This window comes from Lactuca virosa, chromosome 2 (genome assembly GCF_052849685.1).
Source record: "Lactuca virosa cultivar CGN04683 chromosome 2, Lactuca_virosa_CGN04683_v6, whole genome shotgun sequence".
NCBI lineage: Eukaryota > Viridiplantae > Streptophyta > Magnoliopsida > Asterales > Asteraceae > Lactuca > Lactuca virosa.
Window position 1 is genome coordinate 311609585 of NC_136427.1, and position 21474 is coordinate 311631058.

Genomic DNA, 21474 nt, shown 5'->3' on the forward strand with positions numbered 1-21474 from the left:
AAGTTTGATCTAAATGTTTTAAGGAGTTACATATTTTGTCATAAAATTTTGGAGCTCAAAAGTTTTTTTTTTTTAAAGTTGTGATCTTAAGGGTTTTTGAAACTTCCATAAGTTATGGATATGAAAGTTTTTTTTTTAAAAAAAAATTTGATTCAAAGTTTTTATGGAGTTACAAAATTTGGTGTTAATGTTTTAAAGAATTCCATAACTTGTTTTTAAGTTATGGAACATGGAAAGTTTCATCATAAAACACCATTAATTCCATAAGTTATGGAATCCAAAGGTTTTCAAGAATTACAAAACTTGCCCTCAAGTTTTGGAATTTGAGAAAAGTTTTTTATGAAAAAAAGAATTGAATTCTAAAACTCTTGGGTTCATAACTTAAACAATTAATTAAATGATTTTAATTTTGAGTTTAATAATTGGAATTATGATGTTTTGTTGAATAGTTCAAATTAACTCTTATGGACTTTATTAATAGTTAATTAAAGCGTTTAATTAAAAGAGTATTATTAATCCATAAAGACATGGTTTAAATTTAATTAAATTAAGAGTATAGTTTAATTAATAGATTAAACCACCAAGTATTTTAAATGTCTAAAATACACCCTTATACTATTATAATATTAAAAGTTTAATATATTATATGTATAAGAGCAAGTCGTCTTACCATTAGTAGGCCTCATTCACGAAGCCGGTCTATAAGGGGGGTATAAGGTTACTGCCTATAAAATGGCAGTTTAATGGGTGTCCACTCTCACCCACCGCGTCCTTGACTGGTGGAGGGTCGTTAGCCGAACAGGTAGGACAAGGACTATAATTCTCCCTTCATTAAAAGTATTAATGATAAATACTAAGTAACTAAACTTTTTATAAATTCTCAATCTTAGTTACTTAGGAAAATATGAATAAGGTGCTAATCCATTAAATTACACTTTGCACTTTGTTTAAGCTGTTAGTGGAGCGTGTGTGGTTAACCGGCACACTAACCTGGACTTAACAAGGTAGGCAAAGGGTAACTTAATGTTTATCATAGTATCGTTGGAGCGTGTGTGGTTAACCGGCACATCGATTGAGGGGTAAATATTAAGGGTACCAAGTATATTTGCATGGTTACTTCACACCTTGTTTTGTGATCCTTGGCATCCCAGTCACAAAACCTGAAGGGCACACTCGAGATTGAAACATGTCATTGAAAAGTTCAATGAATCTCAAAAGAATCTAGGAGTTTCAAAACCAATTAAAACCTAATTATACATTTCGTTTATCTTGGTGGAAATTGGTGAATCGTCATTCACCTACCTTCAAATATTTTATAGCTTGGATTACGGCATCCCTCTTCCAAGTTATAAAATAGTTTGTTGGGTCCTAGCCTTAATATATCATATTGGGTGTTATATTAAGGACTTAAATCAACTTTACGTGAATTTCTCCCATTGTTGATGTCTGGTTTAGACAACAATGATCTTCCCAAACCAAGCTTTCCTAATGAATATGACTTCCCGAGTTTGGCTCATGGAAGTCATACTTCTCTTCCTCCACCTCCTCCAATTATTCTCCCTAACCCACAAGTTCAAGGTCACTCAAGCCCTAATGGCAAGCAAGGTCTATGTGTGATCACATCTTAGAGATGAAGTCACATATTGACAAGCCGGGAGAGTTGGGTGTCAAAGTCTTGAGAAAGTTGGATGTTCAATCACTTTCTAAGTCACATAGTGAGTTCCTTTGGGACTACTATGAAAAAGACTATGACATGAACCTTAATGATCATATCTATTTGCTTGGTGCTGCTGAATCAGCAATGATTTGGAATGATAGTAAAGCAAATTTGATTAGAAGATCAACTTCCCAAAAACTTTATGGACAGTGACAATGGTGACACTGGAAATCCAGAAAAAGCATTCTCTTCCCAATGGAAAGGGATTGGCCATAGTCAACCCGGTTGACCAAATGGTAAAGAGAAAGGCTAAGTCTGAGATAGTTCCATTACCAAAGGGTCCATATGTTTATTTTGCCAAAGGAAGGGGCGTTGATTGCAAAGCTGCCAAATTTACCTAAGGATGTTAAAGTCAATAAGTTTGACTCTACATCAGGTAGAGCCCATTATCTAACTCTGTTAAGTTCTATTCTGAGATCCTCATTACATGATGTGACTGGGTCACATGTTGATGTTTTAAGAATCAAAGAATAGAGAGAAATCTTAAAGGAAGTATATGCTGATTCTGATCGCGAAGGTGGATTTCGATCGCATCAGAATTTTGAGCAGTTGCTTAAGAAGTTATGATATATTGCTAAGGAATAGATAACAACAATTTTCCATGTGGATTGTAAGGATAAGTTTTTCCGCAAAGTTTTAAAATAAAAGAAAATTGTTTAATTTTATTTATTTGAAGTATCCTTACAATGGCATTTGTGGAAAATTGTTGCTTATATGATTCCACTCACACCAATATTGGAAAATGGATTTGATTCTTTCATTTGTGGTAGTGTCTAAATTTACCAAATCAGGAAAGTTCCTCATCACCCAAGTTTCAATTGGACCGAAACTTGGAATCATGCAAGTTGAATAGTATGATGAATGAGAACTTTCAAGCATTGGAAAATCAAGACTAATTACTTGTTCACATGGATGTGTGAGTCAAGTGAAGGACTAAAGGGATCGAGTACACATTCTTGTGCACTGGTCATGTCCACCACAAAGCTCGTTAAGACTATTTGATTTACTAAAGTTTAGTAAATATGGTTATACTTACAAGTTTAAGTATAATTCTGAAACATTGCAAAAGTCTCAATGTATGGCAGAACGAATGAGAAGAATCAAATTAGGCAGAAAGATAAAAGTTTCTCAAATCTGAAAAGATGGGAGAGTACTTTAGTATCATGTTTGTGATCATCTTAATGATTTAGAAATCATATCACAATTAGTCCTCTAAAGGTCATCTTAGTGCATTCTTATGACTAAGAAGAGGAGTCATGAATTGTTGAAATGGTTAGATCAGGAAGATGAGTCATACTTCGTTCCAAAACAATTCTTAGAGTCATACTCCAAGATTGCAACTTGAGTGACATATCTTAAACAAAGGTTTAAAACACTTGTCAAATGTAAGAGTAAAAGTGTCCTACTCTTGTACATTTGAAATTGGTAAGTTGTGATGTTTTGGATAAAACAAAGACCAACTAAGGCCAATTGTGTGAAGTGTTTGTCTTGATAAAGAATTCGCACTATCTCTTGAATATTTGGCAAGATAGTCTTTTATGTCAAGAGGATAGTGGGAGTCTTAAAGATCCTAAAAAGAATTTCAAGAACTAATCAAGAATAAAACCTGAGGTTCTTCACTAGCACACGACTTGAGGTTTATAACCTATCATGTTGACATATTCTGTGCCCATTCCAGTTAAAGTTGGCTTTGCATAGGAGTTCTGAAAGTTCTCAATTGGTTTCATAACAACTTGGAAGCAATGGCAGGCCCTATAATGCCAGGTGGCAAGAATATAAGATTGCATAAGTTCAGTCCATATGAGTTTGGATTTGTCATTATCCTTGTCTTGTGACTATGGTTTTGACGATTCACATGGATAAGAACACATACACCATAAAATCTAAGGGTCATAAGGTTTCTCTCCGATTCATGAAAATGATGGTGAGGAAACACTTCCACTAAGTAGATTTGAAGCAGATGGCAAAAGGTCTAAACAATTGAGACTATGATTACGACATCCCTTTTCATAGTTCTGAAATTGTTTAGACACACATGCATGCTATCTAAGGAAAGGTGTATGATTTTGATAAAGTTTTATCAAAGCATCTCGTATCAGAAATATGAAATTTGGTAAGAAAGTCAATAAAGTATTGATTTCTAGAAGTCCATCTGATTTCTGAGTACATGTCAAAGCTAGTGGGAGCATAAGTGTTATGCTAATAATCATCATGTTAGTGGGAGCATGATAATTATTGTTAGTGTTGCAAGTTAGCAATGTTAATTATAGAAAACAAAAGTTTCAATTCGTGAGGGTGCAGGGATTGAAAAAGTTGTTTTGCTATAATTAAGGGAGATGATATACTTCATTTCAGTTCTAAAGGCTTAGATTGAGACCTTAATCATCTTTAGTCAAGAATATATATATGAATTTCATGTTGGATTGGTTCAACTTAAGGAAATTCTATATATTGCGTTCTCAAAATTCGATTATGATTACGGCATCCCTCTTCATAGTCAAATTTTGAAAACATGGCAAATAAAAATATTGTAGCAAAAGACTGGTCTAGAATCATGTCTTTATGTGAGACATCATGAATCGTGTACCATTTGCTTTGGGTACAGGATCGATTGCATGTGCTATAATATTTGTCATTTCTAAATTTTTCCAAATGCCCAGAGGCATTAAGAAGGGAAAAGGTCTAGAATTGGATATGACTAAAATGATTAAGCAATTGTCGAGGACATTCTGAGGTTTACCAAAGATTGGTTGCTCATGGACAGTTGGAAGTATAGTGCTAATTTTGGAAGGACCATATTGACATATTCTGAAAAGAGGCATCTCTTATTCAGAAGTGATAGTCAAAATGAGAATATGGAGTTGTCTCCATAGGTGGAAGTTATCTGTGTAAGATTAGAAAACTTAATGCAAGAAGCATGTCCAAAGCAATGTACTTTGAATATGAGACTTAGTTTCCATGGAGTTGATCTCCATTGGAATACCTTATAATGACTGTTGATAAGTCTTTGTGACTTTGTACATATTCATTACAGGAGGGCCAGTGCATATAAGTTTAAAATCTAAACAGATTTCGATAAATGATAGGAATTTGAAATTCTCACATTTTTCGATAAGGATTTGGGAGTGTGAAATTAGAATCATTGAAATTATGTTCAATTGGTTTATTTCACAAAGTAAGGATCATAGACAAACATAGAGTGCATACTTGGTGTATGGCAAAGCTATTGTTTAAGAAAAACATAGTGTACATGCTTGGAGCATGGGACAACTAGTGTTTTTAATTCAAGTATAAAGTTGATAAAACCGAAACAATGAATAATGAGTAATCAGTATGGTGATAAATAAAAGTGTTTATTTATATTCATAGGGTTTGATACCATATTTGATTCATTTATTCTTGTGTTTCACTTTGCATGTTTTGACTTCCAGAATAACTAAGTCGCTCTTCCTGAATGATTAAGTTATTCAAACCATCCACAGTCGGTCATATGTTGGAAGTAGATATGAATCAAGACTGTCATGGGTTGGTTTGTAGAGGTCCAAGTTGGTGGACAAAGTGGTGCTACAACACTCATGAGTGCTCATAAGTTCTGAGTATTGGATTCAACCCGCGCTCATTTGAATCACTTCATGGATTTTATCACGAGTGATCATGAGACGATAATATCTTATATTCTTCAAACCTAGAGATATGAGTTGTTACTATGAGTTGGTTATACATTGATTGCATGAAAACGCATTTGGTAACTCGATGTTATAAAACGTGCCTTTGTGTATGATTCAACAAGTAGTAGAACAAGCCATATGAGTCGAAGTTTATCCATTCCTTTTACCTTCGGGATAAAAGCGATATCTGTGGGCCCCTCGATGATTTAGCGATGACACATGTGAGTGCTTGGCCAAGCCAGGACTCATTTGATTTGTTCAATCAGTCAGTCATCATAAATCGAAAATCGGGAAACAACAAATGGACAGAGAGAATGATTATAATCCATGTCTTAGTCCATATGATATCTAGAATGGAGGAATATATGATCCCTTATCTAATGGACAAGTCATTGACAAGGTCAGAGTTCGACAGTGGCTTTAAGAGCTACGATTGCCAGTTAGGTTTTGAAGTCATACTCAATAATAGTTTTAGACTTATCCAAGTGGGAGACTGTTGGATTAATGTCTAAGTCCATAACTATATTTGGTATGTACTTGACCCGACCCGGCATGGTCCATTTAGGTTGCACTTCACCGGCACAATTTATATGGATAGTCTTTTGAGAATAGTATATTTATGATTTATATTAATATATTATAAGTTCTAATATATTAATATGGAATCATATTATTTAACTAGTATTGATCAAGAATTAATTTAGAATTAATTAAGTGATCAAAAAGAACTAATTAAATATGGACTCTTATATATATGGAATGGGCCAAGTTCATTTAGGTTGGGCTAAGCTTTCATGGATGGTCCATGGAGCTTTTAACCCATGGATCCTATGTAAATGAAAGGTCATGGGTATTAGGGTTTACATGGATGTAACCCTAATCCTCCATAATATATAAAGGGGTCCTTGGCTCACAAAATTGACACAAGTGTGTGAAAATAAGAGTGGGCCAATTTTAGTGTGCATACATATTCTCTCAAGTTCTTCCAAGGTGTTTTGGTGATTTGTGATTCCATTTGAGGCTTCCACACTATTGGGGCTAAGCTCTTAAAGCTTGAAGACATCAAGCTACATCAAAAGGTATGTCATCTAACTAGAACTTTGTAGTATAGGTGCTTCATAATATGCTAGTTAGGATGAAACCTTGGAATAGTTAATATTTGCATGTATAATAGAGAAAACAGAGATCCAAGGTTTATAGGGTTGCATGTACACCATAAGAGTGTTAGAATGCTCAAACCCAACAGTAACTGCAACAGGAAAGGGCATACTGCCCAATTCTGTAGAATACCACCCCAACCACTTAACCATGCACCTGCCGCTGGAGTAGGCCGAGCATGCTACCAATGCGGTGATGTGGGGCATTTCATGAAAGATTGTCCAAAAGCTGGAAATGCCGGTGGAGTTGGGAGGATTTTAGCATTGGGTCATGAAGAAGCGGTGACAGACCCTGCTGTGGTCACGGGTACGTTCCTTCTCAACAATACTTATGCATGCATTCTATTTGATTGTGGTGCTGAGAGGAGCTTTGTGAGCCATAATTTTAAACATCTACTAAATCAAAACTCACAACCACTAAATGAAACGTTTACAGTAGAAATGGCTAACGGGAAATCTGAATCCACCAATGATATATACATAGGATGTATCCTTACCTTGAATGACTTGTCTTTCAAAATAGACCTTATGCCGGTCTCTATCAAAAGTTTTGACATCATAATAGGTATGGATTGGTTATGCCCCAACCATGCCGACATCCTATGTTATGAAAGAGCTGTTTGTTTGAACTTGCCAACTAATGAAACTCTTATTATCTATGGCGACAAACCCGGAACAAACTTTCGGATCATTTCTTGCATCAAGGCACAGAAGTACCTTCGCAAAGAGTACTGTGCTTTCTTAGCCTACGTCGTAGACAAAAAGAAAGAAGTGAAAGATATCGCGAGCATTCCAGAGGTTTGCAAATTTCCCAATATTTTTCCCGATGATCTTCCAGGAGTACCTCCCGAACGACAAGTCGAATTCCGAATCGACTTAATCCCTGGAGCTACCCCTATAGCCAAATCCCCCTATCGTCTTGCACCTTCTGAAATGCAAGAATTATCCAGCCAACTTAACGAACTCCTTAGTAAAGGTTTCATAAGACCAAGCTTCTCACCTTGGGGAGCACCGATTTTGTTCGTAAAGAAGAAGGATGGATCATTCTGCATGTGCATAGACTACTGCAAGCTGAATAAACTTACCAATAAAAATCGATATCCTTTACCTCGCATTGACGATCTGTTCGACCAACTTCAAGGTGCGAACTACTTCTCGAAAATAGACTTAAGATCCGGGTATCACCAGTTACGGATTTTGGAGGTAGACATTCCCAAGACCGCGTTTAGAACTCGTTATGGTCATTACGAGTTTATAGTGATGCCATTCGGATTGACGAATGCACCTGCTGTGTTCATGGATCTAATGAACAGAGTGTGTCGTCCATTCCTGGACAAATTCGTCATAGTCTTCATCGACGACATCCTTATCTACTCAAGGAGCAAGGAGGAACATGGCCAACATCTTCGTCTAGTATTACAAACCCTTAGGACAGAAAAGCTCTATGCGAAGTTTTCAAAGTGCGAGTTTTGGATTATGAAGGTTGAATTCCTAGGTCACGTGGTCAGTTCTGAAGGAATACACGTGGACCCTTCCAAAATCAAAGCAATTGAAAACAGGCCAGCACCCAAAACACCTACAGAAATCCGTAAATTCTTAGGTCTTATTGGCTACTATCGCAGATTCATCCAAAATTTCTCCCGAATCGCTAAACCGCTTACCACCCTGACGCAAAAGGGTGTAACTTTTAGTTGGGGAGAAAAGCAAGAAGCAGCATTCCAAACGCTCAAACAAGCCTTGTGCAGTGCACCGATCTTGTCTCTACCCGAAGGGACAAAGGACTTTGTAGTGTACTGCGATGCTTCAAATCAAGGGCTTGGGTGTGTACTTATGCAATGAGGAAAGGTTATCTCCTACGCCTCAAGACAACTTAAGACGCATGAAGTCAACTATACAACACACGACCTTGAACTAGGAGCGGTGGTATTTGCTCTGAAGATCTGGAGACATTACTTATATGGCACGAAATGCACAATATTCACGGACTATAAAAGTCTCCAGCACATCTTCGATCAGAAAGAGCTGAACATGAGACAATGACGATGGGTGGAGCTACTGAACGACTACGAATGTGAAATTCTTTATCACCCTGGTAAAGCAAACGTAGTAGCTGATGCCCTTAGCAGAAAAGAATACTCGGATCACCGAGTAAAGTCGTTGACCATGACAATCCATTCACATCTGTCCACACAGATCAAAGAAGCTCAACTTGAAGCCTTGAAACCCGAAAACGTGGCAGGTGAAACTCTGAGAGGAATGGATAAGAACTTCGGAGTCAGGGATGATGGAGTCTATTATTTCATGAACCGGATCTGGACACCAAAATTCGGTGGTTACAGAGACGTGGTTATGAATGAAGCACACAAAACCCGATACTCCATTCATCCAGGTTCAGACAAGATGTATCTGGACCTTAAGAAACTATACTGGTGGCCTAACATGAAGGCCGAAATCGCTACCTTTGTAGGCAAGTGCCTTACTTGTGCCAAAGTAAAGGTAGAGTACCGGAAACCTTCAGGTTTATTCCAACAACCTGAAATCCCTGAATGGAAGTGGGAGCGGATTACAATGGATTTCATAACCAAATTACCCAAGACTTCGGGTGGTTATGATACTATTTGGGTAATCGTCGATAGATTAACCAAATCCGCACACTTCTTACCAATAAATGAAACCGACAAGATGGAGAAACTAACCAGAACTTACCTCAGGGATATTGTTAGACTGCATGGTGTACCAATATCTATTATTTCGGACCGAGATAGTAGATTCACCTCTCGTTTCTGGAAGTCCTTACAAAACTCTTTGGGAACTAGGCTGGACATGAGTACAGCCTACCATCCACAAACCGACGGACAAAGTGAGAGGACGATTCAAACACTAGAAGACATGTTGCGAGCTTGCGTGATAGACTTTGGAAAAGCATGGGATATTCATTTACCCCTTGTCGAATTCTCTTATAACAATAGTTATCACACTAGCATAAAGGCTGCTCCATTCGAAGCCCTCTATGGCCGCAAGTGCAGATCCCCTCTGTGCTGGGCTGAAGTGGGTGACACGCAGCTAGCTAGAGGTCACACTCCTGACAGTGCTCTCACTGGTCCGTAAATCATTCGAGAAACCACCGAAAAAATCGTACAAATTCGGGAGCGACTTAAAGCTTCCAGAGATAGACAGAAAAGCTACACTGACAAAAGAAGAAAACCTTTGGAATTCCAGGTTGGCGACCGTGTCATGTTAAAGGTCTCACCCTGGAAAGGAATGATACGCTTTGGGAAGCGTGACAAGTTAAATCCAAGGTACATAGGACCATTTGAAATTCTTGCTAAAATTGGTCTAGTAGATTACAAACTCCGACTACCTCAAGAATTAAGTAACATACATCCTGTTTTCCACGTCTCGAACTTGCTAAAGTTGGTGACCGCGTCTTGTTAAAGGTCTCACCCTGGAAGGGCATGATACGCTTTGGAAAGCGTGACAAATTGAATCCAAGGTACATAGGACCCTTTGAAATTCTTGCTAGAATTGGTCATGTAGCTTACAAACTTCGACTACCCCCAAGAACTATATAACATTCATCGTACCTTCCACGTTTCGAACTTGAAAAAGTGTCTATCCGACGAGACTCTTGTGATCCCACTCGAGGAAATCGAGTTAAACGAGAGCCTCAACTTTGTGGAAGAACCCGTAGAGATTCTAGACAGGGAAGTTAAGAAAACCAAACAAAGTCGTATCCCGATAGTGAAGGTTCGCTGGAATGCAAAACGGGGACCTGAATTCACTTGGGAACGGGAGGATCAAATGAAACAGAAATATCCACATCTTTTTTCCCTAGTCTAACTAAAATGCAAATTTTGGGACGAAATTCTCTCTAACGGGGGGATAGTGTAACAAACCGCTATTTCAAACCTATGTAATAATGTAGGTCAATGTGTATTTCTTTTTATAATAATAAAGAGAAATTTTAGCATAATGTGTATATTTACATAATTGACCCTCAAAAATAAATTATTTAACAATCTCGATTGGGATGAACCAAGTGATACAGATTGTAACAAGATTTCCAAAAACATAAAGAACACTAAAATCCGAGTTATAACGAAGAAGTTATGACCAATCGAAAATCCACGACAAAACCGGCAAAACACTGTTCAGTGTAAAAACTGAATTTTCAATAAAAGGCTTTTTAGCCTTAACAATCTAAATGAAAGTTGTAGTTTATGTTAAACCGAGAACTTTCATAAAAAGAACGGAAAAATCTGACTTCGTATGAGGAAGTTATGATTTTTCTAACTTTCAGTATAATAGTGTACAGCTAAAAACTCGAAATAAAGATCGAGTGATTTTTAGCCGACACAACCTAAACGAGAATTGAAGGTCTCGTCGGTAGTAGTACAACGGTAAAAAGACAGACAAAAACGGACGTCGGATGAAGAAGTTATGAATTTTTAACTGATTCCCGTCCCGGTCTGTTTAAAATAATAATATTAAAAATAAAGTCAAAATTAGTCGACGAAGTCTAAACGAAAGTCGTAGAGTATGATTTTACCTACGCGTGCAGATAAAGAACGCCAAAAACGGAGCTCGTATGCGAAAGTTATGATTTTCGCAAGTTTTTGGCACAAAAATAAAGAAAAATAGAAAACCGGGCAAATTCGCAAGCCTGACCTTCGGACACGTCATCCTCGCACGTGTCGGCTGCTGATTGGACCGAAGCCTTGCGTGGCACCTTCTGATTCGACCAACTCCATGGTCCTGTCATCTTCGGACAACCTCGCATGCGACACACCGTAGACACCCCGGACATCATCCTCGGACACCCCCTTCGCACGTGCCCTTCTCATATTGGACCGAAGTCCGGTCCGGTCCGAACCTGCCACCTGCGAGCCTGTTGTCCGAAATGAGCCCATTCCTTCGTCACCTGTCCGACACGCGTCAGCCTCGCATAGCCTCGGATCCGAGGCTTCGGCCTATATAAGGCATGCGAGGGTTTCAGATTATTTTACACTTTTCACCCCAAATTTCATCCTCTTTCATAGTTTTCACTTCCACAAACTCATATACAACCCCTAAAGCCCCAGTATCAAGTCTCAAACCCTAAGCAAGCCTCGAAGCCCCGAGATTCCCGAGAAGTTCACCTCTCTCCTGTCGAAACTCTGCCTGATTTAAGCCGGTTTCTCGACAAATAAACTCCTTTTCGTGAAACGAAACTCTGTCCGATTCACCACCTATCAAGTGAGTACATACCCCCGTATTTTCATAATTTCTACTGTTTTAAGGGGGGTAATACAAGCATAACACAAGAACTTTGTGTTATAAAATCATGATTTCAAATCATGATAAAACGACATTAAATCTTTAAAAATACTCAAAACATTAAACTCTTTTATCATCTTATATTTTTCCCCAAAATTCATGTTTATATATATATATATATATATATATATATATATATATATATATATAACTAAGATTTAAAAGGCTTAGGACTGATAACTCATTCCGAGTCCTTTTCCTTGTTTGGATGTGGGCTTATAGTACCGGTTTTTTGTCCGAGTGTCGTTTAAATTTTACTTATATATAAAATTGTATATGTATATAAATATAATAGTTATTTCATCAGTTTAACTACCTTTGTAACATGCTGAGCAAGGGATTACATGCAAACATGGTTAAATACACATTCAGAAAGTACATATAAATTATAATAGGTATAACTTATACATAGAACAATAATTCATGATTCAAGTATACTAGAATTCACAGTCTTACAACAAACAAGGGTTTTGATACAGAACAAATCAAGGGTTTACACTTATCAAATACATGTTAGAAATTCTAATTCAAGAACATACTGTCAATCATTTATTTCAGAATGATTGGGTTTTGATTCAAGAACATACTGTCAATCATTTATTTCAGAATGATAGGGTTTTCATAATTAATATACAAGTAACGTTTATATGCTTTTTATGAGACACTCTATTCAGGTTGTTTAATTCATTTTAGATAACATAGGAAAAGTCTTGACATTATAACCAGACATACACGCCGATGAGTGACAATTGTTATCACCAGTTTAAACGCCCACAAAGCGTTTGTTTCAGGCCATCCGTCATAGTATGGTTATAATAACTCATTAAAAAGATATTAACAATACGTTAGTGTATAAACAACTAAACGTAAGTACACTTTCAAAGTACCAGTTTACAGAATACAAAATACAATGGTTCAATACAGTTTTCAATAACAGCTGGTGGAGCCAGGCACACTCTCAGTACAAGTTTTCATAAAGGAATACAAAATACAAAACAATGATACAAAGAGAACGGTTTTATGAGAATAAAACTACTTTTCATATACAACAGAAAATATAGGATTTTATGGAACAATTTACATATACAAGATACAGAGACATCCTTTAAACATAAACACTTATGCACTCATTCAACTTTATGTTGATACTCTTTTTTCAAATTACTTGTATTCTCAGGGAAATAATACACAGGTACTCCCCGAGCTTTTTGAGAAGATGGAGCTATGTTGAGTCATATCTTCTTTTGTATAACTATATTTTGGTTCAATATACAATGATTGAACACATGTAAATACTTATACCTTTTCAATACAATGGTTGTTTGTACTTTGATTACACTTTGATTACTATGATGCATGTGTTGTGATAATACAATTGAAGTCCTCCACCCCCGGACGTTTCCGCCGTCTGGTTTGGGGGGTGTGACAGTATAACTTTATGCACAAAACAAGGGAAAGCAGAGTACCTTATAAGGCTAAACTAAACAATTGTAAAATGAGAAGATTCACTCTTCTTAAAGCTAATTAGTTTTAGGCAATACCCAAACCTATAATCCTGGATATTCAAGACGAAGTAACGTGCAGGGCATTAGTTAGATCTGAAAACCGATTATGACGAACTCATTGTAACATTGTCCATCAGCCTTAAATTGATAAATAGTACATACATTTTTATGTAATAGTTCTATGAACATTCTAAATGAGGAACTCATTATAACATCGTCCATCAGCCATTAATTGATAAGTAGTACATACTTTTTTATGTAATAATACTATGAACATTCGAAATGAGGTCCTCATTGTAACATATTCCATCAACCTTAAATTGATAAGTAGTACATACATTCATACATAATAATACTATGAACATTCAAAAAGAGGAACATCCTAAGCATACAGTTATACAGGAGTAACACTAAACAATTATAGGATAAAACGGTGTCCTATTAACCCACCTATAGTAATCAGTTATAGGACGATATCTTGTTAACAAACCTTATGAGGTATAAGAAGTAGTATAAATCACACTGTAAACATACGATAGAGAATACTAAACAAGATTAGTACATACCCCATTCGATAGGGAGACGCCTAAAGAATAGGGTAGTATACAATAAACAATAGATAGAGTAAGAAAACCATAGTACCTACAAATAGTAAAATCTTACTCTAAAACCATATAGACCCAAAATACTTTTATAACTACATATTGTTACGTATAAAAAAGTATTTTCAAACTATAAAATCTGTGAACTCACCAACATTATGTTGACCTATTAAAGTCACATGTATTCGTTGGAAACTGTGAGCTAGAAGATTGCACTCCCTGAAGTCGCGGTAAATCAATGGAGCTACTGGAAGCTTAGTATCAATTATTGTTATGCCTAACTGTTGAGACACCTTTTGTATTACAGATTCTAGTAAAACATATTCTGATTATTTTTATCCATAATGGATGTGATATTCATGTTAGATATTGTTTTGTATTGTTCAATGTATGTCCAATATCTGTAACCCAACATTCTAACGTCCCACAACTCGGCGATTCCGCCGTCGGCCAAGGTTAGGGGTGTTCATTTGGATGGATCGTTCGATCCGATCCATCAAATAGTAAAATCTTACTCTAAAACCATATAGACCCAATATACTTTTATAACTACATATTGTTACGTATAAAAAAGTATTTTCAAACTATAAAATCTGTGAACTCACCAACATTATGTTGACCTATTAAAGTCACATGTATTCGTAGGAAACTGTGAGCTAGAAGATTGCACTCCCTGAAGTCGCGGTAAATCAATGGAGCTACTGGAAGCTTAGTATCAATTATTGTTATGCTTAACCGTTGAGACACCTTTTGTATTACAGATTCTAGTAAAACATATTCTGATTATTTTTATCCATAATGGATGTGATATTCATGTTAGATATTGTTTTGTATTGTTCAATGTATGTCCAATATCTGTAACCCAACATTCTAACGTCCCACAACTCGGCGATTCCGCCGTCGGCCAAGGTTAGGGGTGTTCATTTGGATGGATCGTTCGATCCGATCCAATTAAGTAAATCCAAATTGATTTCGGTTTTCAAAATATGGATCCGAATTGTCCAAACTAAATTCAAATCCGATCCGATCCAATCCAATTACAATTCGGTTTGATTGGTTTTTATAATTCGATTTTCAAAAGGCATAACATTTTAAAACAATATATAATTATAATATTATCCAATTTTTACAGAAGAAGCAAAAAAAATTATTTAGTTGTAAATTAAAATTTATAAACAACTACTAAGAATGTATGTTATAATTTAATATTAATAGATAAAACACTTTTGATAGAAAATTCATATTAATTTTTTTATTAGGTGAAACCTTTTGAACTTTTTTGAAAAAAAATAAATTATAAAATTTAAAAAATAATTATAGAAATATGAAATAATAAATTTTTATTCGGTTTTTTTGGACGATTCGGTTCTTATTTTATAAACTAAAACTAATCCGAAATCCAAAATGATAATTCGGTTTTGGTGAAATCCAATCCAAAAATCCGAATATCCGAACTAAATAATCCAAACAAAATTGTCCAATTGGATAATTTGGTTTTATCCAAATAGTGAACAACCCTAACCAAGGGTGTGATAGATTGGTATCATGGCTATTGGCTATAGCGAACTAGTACTTCCTTAGGAATTACGACTATAACCTAAGGACTTATACACCGATTATGTTTGTCCTCTGACCTACAAATAAAAGTATTATTATTAGTTACACTACTATTAGACTACTTACGGGACAGGTGTCAAGAACGAACTAGTCGCTTGGGTTGCTGGATTTCAGAACAACTATATGCTAAAATGGTTCTGCCCTCTGACTTTTCCTACCTAGCTGATCCTTACTTGATAGTCTTGAAGAACAAAACGAGAATTAGAAAAACACACAAACTTCAGATATAGAGTATATATATAAACTCTGTCCCTCGATGAGAAAACACCTAAGTATACAACAAAACCCATAGAAACCCAAACTCAAGAAGTGTAGGTCAGGTACCATATGTGATAGTAGCGCAATATATAAGTCGAACCACAACTAGGCATAAACTATACACCTATGCTTAATTATGGTTAGACCGACATACAACTAATCTTGGATATAGTAGGTGATAGACTAAACTGTAGAGAATCTCATAGAACTTAGAACCCAACAATTCAGGAAAGATAGCACGGTCATCGCACAAGAATGGCATATATTGGAAACAGTGTAATAAAACCATTTACAGAGAAATATCATGTTGAACCACCCTCTCATTAGATCAATGAAACTCATTTTTCCCGAGACTTCCACACTCCTATTTTCTTTAACCCCCAACGAGGAACCCTAAAAGGTGAACAGTCAACTCAAGAACCAGTTGAGTCGTCATAAGAATCCTCCGAGAACCCTTCAGAGTCATCTGAGGAAGATGATCCTACTGAGAAGGGGACAAATCCCACTGACAGAGAAGAATAGTTTTCGCAGTATAATATTAAGAATGCTTAAACATACTATAAAGGAACTAAAAAAAGCTAGAGTTCGTCACTGAGGAATAAGCTCCACTACCGCCACTATCAGTTAAATCATTTCAACTTTTTTAGATGGTCCTCGCATCAAATACAACTATGAAGAGTTGTGGATCATATACCATTCCACTTTAAGGTCATAAATCACAATGGGTTTCAAAACTTATACACAAAATAAAGGAAATCAAATTACCTTATAAGGCTAAACTAAATAATTGTTAAACGATACGATTCACTCTTCTTAAAGCTAATTAGTTTTTAGCAATACCCGACCTATAATCGTGGATCTTCACGATGAATTATCGTGCGGGGCATTAGTTAAATCTGAAAATCGATTATGAGGAACTCATTGTAAAATTGTCCATCAGCCTTAAATTGATAAGTAGTACATACATTTTTATGTAATAAACTACGGACATTCGAAATGAGCAGCTCATTGTAACATCGCCCATCAGCCTAAAATTGATAAGTAGTACATACATTTTTATGTAATAATACTATGAACATTCAAAATGAGGAACTCATTGTAACATCGTCCATCAGCCTTAAATTGATAAGTAGTTTATACATTTATATATAGTAATACTAAGAACATTCGAAAAAAGGAAAATCCTAAGCATAAAGTTATATAGGAGTAACACTAAACAATTATAGGATAGAACGATGTCTTATTAACCTACCTCCAGTAAACAGTTAAAGGACGGTATCTTGTTAACCTACCTTTTGAGGTATAAAAAGCAGGATACACCACACCGTAAACGTACGATAGAGAATACCTAACAATATTAGTACACACCCCATTCAATAGGGAGACGCGCAAATAATAGGGTAGTATACAATAAACATCATATAGAGTAAGAAAACCATAGTACCTACATACAGTACAATCTTACTCTAAAACCATATAGACCCAAAATACTTTTATAACTACATATTATTACGTGTAAAAAGTAATTTCAAACTATAAAATCTGTGAACTCACCAACATTATGTTGACCTTTTAAAACCACATGTATTCCTAGGAAACTTTGAGGTAGAAGATTACCCTCCCTGAAGCGAAGGTAAATCAAAGGAGCTACTGGAAGCTTAGTATCATTTATTGTTATGCCTAACTGTCGAGGCACCTTTTGTATTAGAGATTCTAATCAAACATATTTTGGTGTAATATTTTTATCTATAATGGAAGTGATATTCATGGTACATATTGTTTTGTACTGTTCAATATATGTGACCCAACATTCTAACATCCCACCGCTTGACAATTCCGCCACCGACCGAGGGTGTGACACTTCAAAATATGTTGATATATAACAAACTAACAAACAAACAATCCAATAACACGATAATTATGTAAACTAGTCTACATGTCTAACAGGTCACTACAACATGTCCACATCATACAACAAGCTTATACTGCACTCTACATTACAACTGGCAGATCACTAAATGAATTCATAGTTGTATGTAGTCAAAGATAAGATAGACAGACGAATAGATGATACCACTCTAAAACCACAACCAAACAAGGAACATGCAAGAAAGTCTAGATTAAGAGTTCTCATGCTATCTTATATGAGTACATACAACCCCTACGACATTGACTATGATGATCACCAATCCTATCGATACTCTAACCAACATATCACCATTCCTTTATATCTTATCATGCAAGGATATTCATTGTAACACATAGTATAGTGAGAAACTCACATGGGCTAAACAACAGAAGCTCAATAGCAACCTTAGCAACAAAACAACTAATGCAAGCTACCTAATGCCAAATCGAGACCATCCCTTAGTCAAATACCCACTTATGCTCAAGTTTGACCAAAAGTAAATCTAGTCAACAGTCAACGGCAAACCTCCGCGTCGTGGCCAACCAATGACCGCGTTGTGGCAGCTACATGACAGGACAATCGAGGTCGAAACCCATCACCGTATTGTGGCTAACCACCCACCACGATGCTGTGAATATTCAAAATAACTTAATAGATTAAGCACTTAACCCTTAATCTCTAGAGCTCAAATGCTTAAATCTGGTGACTCTATTGGTCTTGATGGATAAATTTTCCAACTTTATCCATTCTCATGTCTCAAATGCACCCAAACTTTAAACCTAACTTCAAAGTGAACAAAGACACATGCTTGGCCTCAAGAGGGAGCATGCAAACACACCTTTCCTTCAACACTCAAGTCCAGAAGTTACTTGGGTTATTTAAATGGTCCATGAGTTCCTCAACTCCAAGGATATCTAAGAAAAGGACTCATAACCACCAAAAAGGTGCCTAAACATAGTTTAGAAAATCAAAGGTCAAGGTTTGAACTTTATACTTCCAATGACACATAAATCTGAAGTAGATGATGGATCTAATCTAGCTCCTTGTGACCTTGCACAAAAATGAAGTTCCTTCTTCCTCAAGCTTCACAAAATCAAGAGAATAAGCTCAAAAACCATGTATGAAGGCTAGGGTTTGGGTGGGTAACGTTCTCAGGGGATGAAGGCTGTCAAATAAGGCAACCCTAGGAGTTAGAGCCTTTAAATAAGGATCAAAACCCGAGATCTATGGTTTTGAACCCCACCTGCCACCGTGCCATGGCCAACTTTAGAAGACATCGTCACCACTTAAATGACTTGGCCGCGCCGTGGTGGTTCCCCATCACCACGCCGCGGTCAGTCAAAACCGAAAAACTTCAAAGCTTAAAATAAATAACCCAAAAGAATAATACCGGAAAAGCGGATGCTACACATCTGCAGATTAAATTGATTTTTATCAAACCCTTTATATCCATTTGCTCTGGCCATTAGAATAACATCTTGATCTATCTCATTTTTGTCCCTCTCACACTCTCGCTTTGTATTGCCATCTCTCTTTCAACATTCCAATTAACACAATTTCTGAGAAAGACTACAAACATGACATGACTTTGCTTTTAGAATCTTGTAAACTGATACACCACACCACGTTGATAATAGATAGCAAAACTTTATTTCAATCCGACCAATGAAAAAAATGGAATAAGTTGAGGCAATAAAAGATAAAACACCTTGTGAGGTCTTTGGATTGACAATAACATTATATCCTGAACAAAATTGTAATGATAATGCTCTTATTAAGTTCATAGAAAATGTTTTAAGGTGTTTCGAAGACGAAAATAAACATATGAATGCTTTTTTATCTTTTTTAAAAATTATCTAATGTTTTAATATTTATTTAAGTTTTTTCCTATAAATATAAATAAATAAAATACGTTTCTTTATATATAGTTATTATATACCGATTTTAAAGATCAATAACTTCATACTAGTAATAGAGGACTCACCATGTCCCAATTTTTCATAAGTTCGTTAAATTAGGTAGCTAAATTACTAGTACATTGTGATAGGTTAGAAACGTCTTTAAGAAGTTGACATACTTTTGTTCCATTTGTTAGTCAAAATATATTAGGCCGGAGGGTGTGGAGTGCGGTTCCAAACCGCGAATGCGCCGCGTCAACCGCAAACACCGCCCCCAGGGTGCGGTATCGTGCGGTCTTGGCCGCACTGCGGCTAGAAACAACCGCGGCCTCTGATTGGATGGTGGTATTTGACTGCTTTTTGACCGTTGAACGGTCATACATTCCGGGTAAATTTTTTTTTTTTTTAAAACTTTACTCCATATATATATATATATATATATATATATATATATATATATATAACCATTACACAACCTTTACACAACCTTAATCAAAATTTTTACTCTTTTCCTCCAACTTTTTTTTGAAAAATGTCTTCTTCTAAAAGGCCCAGCAAAGAAAAAACATCCGTCAGAAACATCACCACCCCAATACCTTCATTCGATCAACCGATTTTTTCACCTCCGTATTACCACTACGACGATATGCTTCCGTATTTTCCACAACGACCAGCGCAACCACTACCACAAACACTGCCACAACCCGACACAGATTTTAACCCATTTGATTTTTTGTCTCAACCCGAGTTTGTTCAACAAACACAAACACAACCAGAAACGGTCGTTTCTGATTCCGAACCGGAATTCGTTACAGAAACTCAGCCCACTTGAGCAACAACTAAAAGAAAAGAGAAGGCGGAGGCTAAATGTTGGGAACCCCTGGAAATGTTAGTGTTGGCACAATCTTGGATCGATATTTCAGAAGATGCGAAGGTTGGAAAAGATAAAAAGCATGACCGCTTTTGGATTTGCGTTTTACATAGGTTCCATAAAGGAATGAACCATGGAGAATACCGTACAAAACATCAAGTGTAGTCCAAATGGGGGAATATGAACAAGGAAATCATGTTGTTTAATGATTTGTATAACAACATGAAACGTCAATGAAAAAGTGGAGAAAGCGATGAAGTGATTTTGAAGAAAGCGTTGAAAGTGTATCAAAAAGAAAATCTGAAGGCTTTCAAGTTTCTTGAAGTTTGGAATTTTGTGAAAGATAACAAGAAATGACAAAGTAGCAAAACATCAGACGAGCATATCGACAGTGGTTCAAAACGCAGCAGAACATCTGAGTCTGACCACACTACATTAGATGCTCGTGTTCAATTTGATCTGAACGAAGAGGAACCTGTTCCAGTTTCACCACCTTCCCGACCAATGAGAGGAGACAAAGTAAAAAGCAAAGGCAAAGGCAAAGCGTCGGATTCAGATGAGTTGAAATAAATGAGGGCCGACATGAAGGGTATAAAAGACAGAATGGACAAGATTTTGCAAATTGCTTCTGAAAGAGAGCTTCGGAAACAAAGGGAGAGCGACATGCGAATACTAGCGATGGACACGTCGAATATGACCGGGGACGAGCTTCAAGTTGTTTTGGCGATGGAGGAAGTGAAAAAACGTTACGTAAATCGTGGCTGATTTCTAGTTTTTTTTTTCAAGTTTTTAATCGTTTGGTGTGTGTGTGTTTTTTTAAGTTGTAGGTTTTATGTTTCTAATTTGCTTTTATAAATTTTTAGTTTTTTTTTTAAGTTAAGTAATATATGGTATTTGTATTTTTAATTAATGAAATATTATCTTTTTATAATTATGTTTTTTTATTAAAAAAGAAG